A 7,549-nucleotide genomic window follows, 5' to 3' on the forward strand; every position below is an offset into this window, starting at 1 on the left:
AGGAGGAAGGAACGGAGGTGACTCAGTCCTCGCAAAGGGTACAGCTACGGTGTGGTGGTGATCACTTTGGCCGGCGATGTGGGTGTCGTGTGTGGGGATGGGTGTGGGAGGCAGGCGTAGCGACGCCAGGTGTGGCGTCTGTTGCCTGAGGGCCTTGTACATGACGCACAGGCCCTTCACGTCCAGCCGCTGTTGTAAGGGTTGGAAGTTGTGTTGCTGGTCCTGGTCTCTCAGATGCACCATCCTTTGTGCTCTGGCCTGAATCTCGTCAAGCCTGGCAAGGTAGGAGGGTGGGCAGGAGGACCAGGTCAGGGGCGTGTACTCAATCACGGGCCTGACCTGGGCCCTGTAGGGGGACGCTATCCCCCGACCGTCGAGAATCTTCCCGGCACGTCGGGCACAGCTCAGCTTCCACGCCGCATCCCCTGGTGACCTTCCTTAACATGGGTGGTGAAGGTTAGACCTGCGTCGACCTCCACCGCAAGGACGGGAGATGGACTGTTGGAAAGGCAGCCTCGTGCCTTCAAGGAAAATGGCTGGTGGATGGATGTCTTCTCGCCGCCTAGAGATGTGCAGAACTTAAGTCTCTCAGGGACGAGGGTCATTCGCCAGCACCTGCTCCAGGATACAATGCTTTGCAGAACAACATTGATCCTGTCCACCGTGTCCTGGCGGTGGCTCCTGCCGCAGATGAAGGTGAGGGTGCAGTCGTCTGCATATACCTGAGCCTCAGGGACCAGTTGCAGTATGTCGTTGAAGTACACACACCACAAAAGAGAACCGAGGGACACTGCCCTGAAGCACACTAGCGTTGATAAGGTGTTGGGAGGACGAGTACCCGTTGTCTACTGTGTGAAGGGTTCTGCCGTGAAGGTAGACCTCCAAAAGATGCAGCAGTCCACCACACACGCCGACGCTCATCAGCTTGACTGTCACTACCTTGTGCCACTCCTTGTCAAAGGTGTCAGCGATGCTCCAAGGCGACGACAAACACCTCTCGCTGTCAATTGCGGTGCTTCCATTCCGTAGAACTTAGGAGTTGCAAGTCGGCGGCCGACTTACCCTGCATGAATTCAAACTGCCTTCAGTTGAGGAGGTGGTGGACGTCCAGGAAGTTCTTGTGACAAGAACCTCAAGGGTCTTTATCACCACGAAGAGAGAGAGATGGGTCTGTAATTCGTTGGATCCGTCCTGTTACCCTTTTTATGTACAGCCACCACTCTGGCCTGCTTCCATAGTGCTGCCCATATCTGGGAGGCCAGGCATTCCCGATAAAGCTTGGTGAATGGAATGGCGAGCTCGGCTGCACCACACTTCAATAGACGAGGACTGATGTTATCTGGCCCCAGAGCCTTTTTTGATGTCGGTCTTGCAGAGCAGAGCCATCACCATGGTGATGCCATGGTGATGTGCAGGTGTCCAAGCTCTGCAGTGGCCAGCACTGGGATGCTCGGTGGAGTGCTGGTTGGGTCTGGAACACTCATTTTGTTGGAGAATTTGGCCGATAGCAGCTCTGCCTTGTCCCACCCTCTCATCACTACCGCACCGCTCGGTGTGGTGCTTCCCTGTTGTGTCCAGACCTTGAGAAACACTAGCTCCAGGTGCTCCGGCATGTCAACTTCCACCACCTGCACAAAGAGTTTCTTCTTAAAGCATACAGCGACACCCACGTTCCGTTTCATCGGTGGCATGAGGTGTAGCCTGCAGTTATCCAAAGATGGCAGGCAACGAGGAGTTAAGGAAGGTCCCCACTGTGGCTATGACGTCAGGGGTGTGCGGCAGCACGTGACTGTGTGTCAGGTCGTCGGTGTTAGTCTGCAGACCCCTAACTTAGCTGATAAGATGGTGAGCTTGTCCCAGCAGTAACCAAGCATGGCTCCAGTTGTTGTATTGACAGTGACACGGGTGGGGCCAAGGAGGCGAAGGAGGAAGACCAATCTCCTGTGGTAGGAGTGGTGACCCTCTGGAGGGATTGGATCCAAAGATCTCTCATCCGGTTTTGTTCGTTTATGTGGTGAGCAAAGAACCTCTCCTGCCGTTCCTCGCTGAGGCGTGCGAGACACTCTTGAAGGGTGTGGCCCGGGCGGCTGCAATGCTCACACCCAACTCTTCTGATACAGTCGTCCGTGGATGACCGTCTTCCTGCAGTGATAACAGTAGGTGCCTGGGCGCCTGTGCTGGTTGCTGTTTGGCCGGGAGTTGTGTGGTAGACGGGTAGCAAGCGCTGGGTTCTGGGCAGGCAGTGGATCGGCTCGCTGCCAGGTCGTATTCCTCTCACGTTGTCGAGGCTGTTGTCTCCGGGCAGTGTGGTGGTTGTGGAGGACTTGATTAGATTGGATGGGGGCGGAGTACTCATGGTCACTACTTGTGGTGAGTCAAGGGAAGGTAGTTGGGGAGGTGCGGTTTGTGTTGTGGATGCGTCAGTGGTAGAGGTAATGGGTCGGTTAGTAGACATAGAAAGGACAGTAGAGGTGATGGGAGCAGAGGTGATGGGTTTGGTAGCGGTGCTGGTAGTGTCGGCGGTAAAAGATTCAACAGTTGTGGTGGTAGAGGTGGAGGTATTAGTGAAGAGAGGGGCGGCATCAAGGGCTGGTGGCGACCCTTGGGAGGGTGGGGTTAACCTGACTCAGCACTTGTAAGTTAAGATCTGGCTAGGTGGGGCAGGAAGCGTTCCCTGGATGTGGAGGATTAACTTGACTCAGCACTTGAGGACTGGCCAGGTGGGCAAGAAGCTTTTCCCATTGTCTGGGGGATTAACATGACCGGACACTCATGTGGTTTGGAGAACATGTGATTTACCTAGGTCCACCAGCTCTGAGCTGCCTCATTGCTGGTCACATGTTGCTGCCATTCCTTATTGATTCTCTTGGAGCGTGCAGTGCAGGCGATGGAGTTTGTATCCGGTTCCTCCCAGTCTTGATCTGATGGCCACAATCCTGTCAAGGAAGTGGATGATGGACACCAAGTTCTCCCTATTTTCAGTGATGTGGTAAGTGGAGGGGCTCGAATAAGTTGAGGATGGTCTTTTTACTCCTTAGATCCTTGCGGAGCATCTTATTTAATCGAACGAGATCAGGCTTGTCAAGGAGTAAAAGGTCACTGTCCTCGTCGACTTGGTCGGCGTGGTCGGGCTGTGTGGGTCGATGCTGTGCGCCTGTTCAGGTACACCACGTGGACATTTACTCCCTGAGCCTCACCCAGGCTGCCTACCTCGCTGCAGTTAAAAGTGGTGTTATCCCCTTAGGCAGTGTGTATGGCAGGCGTTAGGGCATTCGGTAGTGTAGCACATGACGGAGGGTTTATCTGCAGTGGTTTTACCACACATGGCACATCACTGCCGCGGAGCGTAGCCGAATAACCCGGGAAACCGAACAATAAGAATATGGCTTTCCTGAGTGCCCAGCCATGTCAGGTTACACACTAGATCACAGTTTAAGTAAATTAAAGGAGATCACTGCGCATGTTACTGTCACTCAACATTTACGAGGGGCAGATGAGTCTGTAGCACTGGTCCTCGTGGATCGCACCTGTTGCTTGAGACTTAACTCCTGATATTTGTGTTCTCGATGTGTTGTCATTTGTACGTAATCACGCACAGTACTACGAGTTTTTCACTTATAAATATTTTGTGTTGAACAGTAACTAACAAACAACACTTCACGGTGTGTATAATGGCACAGAGTTCCAATTCCCTGAGTTACATAGAAAAACAGGATACAACAGTCCTTACGGTCCTCACGAGGTGACCTAAGACTACTAAGGTGATAGTAAAAGAAAAGGAGAGGAAAACAGAAGGCTCTTAATTGTTTTGCTGAGGAGTGCTGGTAGGCACGTGCTCTCCTTTTGGTGGTCAGGTAAAGTCAAGTCAAGTCAAGTCAAGTCAAGTCAAGTCAAGTCAAGTCTCTCTCTCTCTCTCTCTCTCTCTCTCTCTCTCTCTCTCTCTCTCTCTCTCTCTCTCTCTCTCTCTCTTTCTCTCATTTTTTTTTTATATCTTTTTTTTTATTTTTTGTTTTTTTTTCCTCCACTCTTTTTCCTTATATTTATACTTTCCGTTTTTTCGTTACTATTATCTTCGTCCTTCTCTTATCCAGTTATCCCTTACTCTCCTCCTCCTCCTCCTCCTCCTCCTCCTCCTCCTCCTCCTCCTCCTCCTCCTCCTCCTCCTCCTCCTCCTCCTCCTTCCATCCTTCTCCACCTCCTCCTCCTCCTCCTTCCATCCTTCTCCACAGTTTTTGTTTTTGTTTTCGTATTTTCTTTTCTTCCACTTTTCCCTCTTCACTTTGCACTATCATAGTCATTATCACTCCCGCGTCCTTCTTCATATTCCTCATAATTTCCTCTTTCATCGTTATCTACTGCCTTCTTAACTAATTCTCCTCCTCCTCCTCCTCCTCCTTTCCTCCTTCTTTCTTCCTCCTCCTCCTCCTCCTCCTCTTTTCCCCTCTTTCTCGTGTTCCTCCACTGATTCATTCTCATCTGCCTCCTCCTCTTCCTCTTCTTCCACCCACGCTTCCCTCTCCTCCAACTTTAATCTTCCTCCTCCTCCTCCTTTAAGGACCGGAGAGAAGCAACTTGATCCGAAACGAATCAAACCGAACCGAATGGAACCGAACTTTGGAGTTTATTTGCTCACACCATGTTTGGCCGATTTAATTAGAGGCGCACACACGCACTCATCCCCCCCCCCACAACACACACACCATCCATCATTCACACTGGATGTTAACTGGTGTCAAACAAATCCTCCTCCTCCTCCTCCTCTTTTTTTTTCTTTTTCCTCCTCCTCCTCTTCTTCCTCCTCCTCCTCCTACTCCTCCTCCTTCTCCTCCTCCTCCTCCTCAAGACCACAGCGCTCATCAATAAAGTCACCACACGCATAACCAGGGATATTACCACAGTTCTCAGTATTGGCAGTGCGTTCACAAGAGGGCTGAGGAGAGACGTCACTATCATGGTCAGCAGAATTATAGGCAACAGTATTACCAGAGGAGGAAATTCAGCATCGGGATCAGCACGGGTATGGGGCATGGCACTGTGTCAAACAAAATCAGAGAAGTAAACAGGGAACGATGGAAAGATCGCATGGCAGGCACGGCCAGGCCTCAGCCATGGGCTAGGCAGAGGCATGGATAGGCCAGGTTTGGGACGGGTTGTGAACACAGGCCTACATAGAAGCATCGACACCAGCCTAGGCCCTACCAGGACGCGACACATCATTAAAGGGCCAGTTGAGATGCAGGTGAAGAAGTTTTCAGGTGCCGAGCACCAGGCATTCCCGCCTTAGGACGAGGAAACGACCTGGTGATGGATGTTGAAGGACGTTGAAGAAGCTCAGACAAAATCTCGGTATGAACAAGTCGTATGAGTATTTATTCCAATGAAGAAAAAATAACAAAAGTTAAGAACCTGAGACAAAAACCACCGAGTATACAAGCTATAAAAGTGTTTATGACCTCAAAAACACACGAAAAAAAAAAAAAAAAGTAAAAGCCGAAAAAAAGGTAGATAGTGGGTGGAAGATTCGTTTGAGTATGAACTGCCTTGAAAAGGACAAAAAAAAAAATCAATAAATATATTAAAAAGTAAATAAAATAAAATAAAAAAAAACAAGGATGAAGGTGACATTTCTCAAAATAGCACCATGAGTATTTCCTGCCTCTAAAAAATTAAATGAAAAATAAATAAAGGCATAAAAAAGACAGTAAAGAAGCTGACAAAAAAAATCCGTGTAAAGAAGCCGTAAGAGCATTCACTGCCTTGAAAATTATCTTAAAAATGAAATAAGTAAAAGCCTAAATAAAAAAAAAAATAAAAAAGGCACTGAACAGGCTCATAAAATTCACCGTCCGAACATATAGATATAGAAATACATTAAAAAAAATACATATAGATATAGAAATACATTAAAAAAAATACATATAGATATAGAAATACATTAAAAAAATACATATAGATATAGAAATACATTAAAAAAATATATATATATATATATATATATATATATATATATATATATATATATATATATAGATATAGAAATACATTAAAAAAACATATAGATATGGAAATACATTAAAAAAAATACATATAGATATAGAAATACATTAAAAAAATACATATAGATATAGAAATACATTAAAAAAAAAAATGACGGAGGAGAAGCCGAAATAAAAACCAATGTGAAAAACTCCAAACTGCACGAGTACTTAATACCTTGAAAAAGTAAGATAAAAAAAAATTATTTACATAAAAGCATTAAAAAAAAGTGAACATGCTGAGAGAAAAATCACTGAAAAGAAATCATTTGAGTGTAAACTGCCTTAAAAGATTCTTTTTTGATAAACTAATAAATATTTCAATAAAAAACCTAAAGAAAAAAAGACAGTGAAGAAGCTGAGACAAAAATCATTATCAAAAAGACGTATGGGTATTTGCTGCTGTGAAATAAAAACTACAATAAAAGTGAAGAAACTGACACAAATCAGTGTATGTACAAATAGAAAGATACTAAAAAAAAAAAAAAGGGGGGCAGTGAAAAATCTGAATTTGAAATTACTATCTCAACAAGCCCTATTAGTGTTAAGTGTCTTAAAAAAAAGAAAATTCGCTGCGTGGAGAAGAAGCTTGAGTGTTTACTGCTTTGAAGCTTTGAAAGAAAATAAATAAAAACCTACAAAATAAAGTGAGGAAGCTGAGATAAAAATCAGTGAGAAAACAAATAGGTAGACAATTAAAAGAAAAAATACAAATAAATAAAAACACACTGCAGAAACCAAGATATAAGATCACTAAGAACAAGTCTAAAGAATATTCACTTACAAAAAGAAAACTTAAAAAAGAGTGAAAAGGCAAAGGCCAAAACTACAGTGTGAAGAAGCCGTACGAGTGTTTACTGCCCTTAGAAAAAAAAAAAAAAAAACTTGAAAAACAAAAATCAGTGAAGAACCTGAGACAAAAGCCGCTGTGTTAACAAGCCGGTTGAGTATTTACTGTCTTGAACTTTTTTTTTTTTTTAACAAATGAAAAAAAAAAGACAGTAAAGAAGCTGAGACAAAAATCATGATGAGCAAGCCGTATGAGTATTTACTGCCCTGAAAAGTAAATAAAATAAGATAAAAAGCTACAAAACAAAGTGAAGAAGCCCACACAAAAATCAATTAATGTACAAATAGGAAGCGTATATACCAGCTTGAAAAAATAAATAAATAAATAATAATAACTATAATAATCCTTAAAAATAGAAAATAAAAAAAAAATAAAAGCACAAAACTGAAACGGACAAAAATCAGTGTGTGAACAAATCGAGAATATTTACTTAAAAAAAAAAAAAAAAAAGTAAATAAAAATCCTTAAAGTGAAAAGGCAGAGACCAATATTGCTGTCTGAAGAAGCTTAATATAAATCATATAAACCATAAGAGTTTTCTAAGCATTCAAAAAAATAAATAAACAAATAATTAATAAGTAAAAGCCGAAAAATAGTAGATAGTGAAGAGGAATCAAATATTCGTTTGAGTATTAACTGTCTTGAAGAGAATAAAAATCAAAGA

This window comes from Scylla paramamosain, chromosome 8 (genome assembly GCF_035594125.1).
Source record: "Scylla paramamosain isolate STU-SP2022 chromosome 8, ASM3559412v1, whole genome shotgun sequence".
Taxonomy (NCBI): domain Eukaryota; kingdom Metazoa; phylum Arthropoda; class Malacostraca; order Decapoda; family Portunidae; genus Scylla; species Scylla paramamosain.